The following is a 738-nucleotide window of genomic DNA, read 5'->3' as shown; positions in this document are numbered from 1 at the left end:
GATCGGCTGGCCGATGATCAGCGACATCCAGACGGCGGCGTTGCCGTAGTTTCCCCTCAAGAATCGGCCCACAAAATAGGCGAGCGGGATCTGAAACAGAAGGAGAAAATGTGAAATGAGGAATTTTATTTGACGTTCAACAAGCAATATTGAATATTTAAGACTGACCTGTGCCATCATTCCCAGAAACGCCCAGAGCCGAAACATCTTTAGAGGGACACTCACTAAATACTGGCAAAAATGACATAAAACATTGTCAGGACTATTAAAGAAACAAGAAAAAAGTCTAACATGACTGTAAATTGTAGTGTAGCAATGTAAGTGTGGAATGAAACCTCATGGAAAAACGCCGACAGGAAGAACACGGCTAACTGAGCTGCTAACTTATTTACTCCTTTCACCAACATGGGCTTATAAAAGTGTCTGAGGGGAAACAGAGAATGAGAAATCAACGAACAAACTACAGTATGACATGAACAGACACAACAAACTTATCTCAGAACTGATTTCTGTGGTAATATGAACACAAAGCTCAACACTGCTGCAAGAAAACCACCTCTGGCGCACAAATAACAGACAAATCCAATCACATAAAGTGATGATAACCCCAGCTCACCGTAGGCACCACTTGTGAACAGGAATGTTCCAGTTCGACCAAAAATACGGAATCGTTTCAGAGTTCCTGCGAACAAAAAGCTCATTAATTACACTTAGGACTATACAGTGTGAAAACTTTTT

The 738-nt window shown here is 41.3% G+C and overlaps 1 long non-coding RNA gene across 1 annotated transcript; it reads right to left on the bottom strand.

Annotated features, from left to right (window-relative positions):
• Positions 1–6: 6 nt before the first annotated feature.
• On the bottom strand, positions 7–683 carry LOC107735326 (uncharacterized). The gene is made up of 4 exons (XR_001639371.1): positions 617–683; positions 336–423; positions 169–231; positions 7–90 (listed from the first exon to the last, which is right to left on the bottom strand). It is a non-coding gene; the product is annotated as an uncharacterized LOC107735326 (long non-coding RNA).
• Positions 684–738: the final 55 nt, after the last annotated feature.

Source organism: Sinocyclocheilus rhinocerous, unplaced genomic scaffold (assembly GCF_001515625.1).
Source record: "Sinocyclocheilus rhinocerous isolate Xijiao unplaced genomic scaffold, SAMN03320098_v1.1 C35977304, whole genome shotgun sequence".
Classification (NCBI taxonomy): Eukaryota; Metazoa; Chordata; class Actinopteri; order Cypriniformes; family Cyprinidae; genus Sinocyclocheilus; species Sinocyclocheilus rhinocerous.
The sequence above is the reverse complement of the archived record's forward strand: the minus strand, read 5'-3'. Positions and strand labels throughout refer to the sequence as shown.